Consider the following 266-nt stretch of genomic DNA (forward strand, 5'->3'; position numbering starts at 1 on the left):
GCTGGAGCAGGAGGAGTTGGGTCTCCCTATGGAAAGGATGGTGTTCCAGCTGGAGCTGGTTTTGGTGGTACTGGTGTGGCTGGTGCAGGAGGTGTTGGGTCTCCCTATGGAAAGGATGTTGTTCCAGCTGGAGCTGGTCTTGGTGGTGCTGGTGTTGCTGGTGCAGGGGGAGTTGGGTCTCCATATGGAACGGATGGTGTTCCAGGTGGAGCTGGTCTTGGTGGTGCTGGTGCACCTGGTGCAGGGGGAGTTGGGTCTCCGTATGG

Source organism: Buceros rhinoceros, unplaced genomic scaffold (genome assembly GCF_000710305.1).
Source record: "Buceros rhinoceros silvestris isolate BGI_N320 unplaced genomic scaffold, ASM71030v1 scaffold11385, whole genome shotgun sequence".
Classification (NCBI taxonomy): Eukaryota; Metazoa; Chordata; class Aves; order Bucerotiformes; family Bucerotidae; genus Buceros; species Buceros rhinoceros.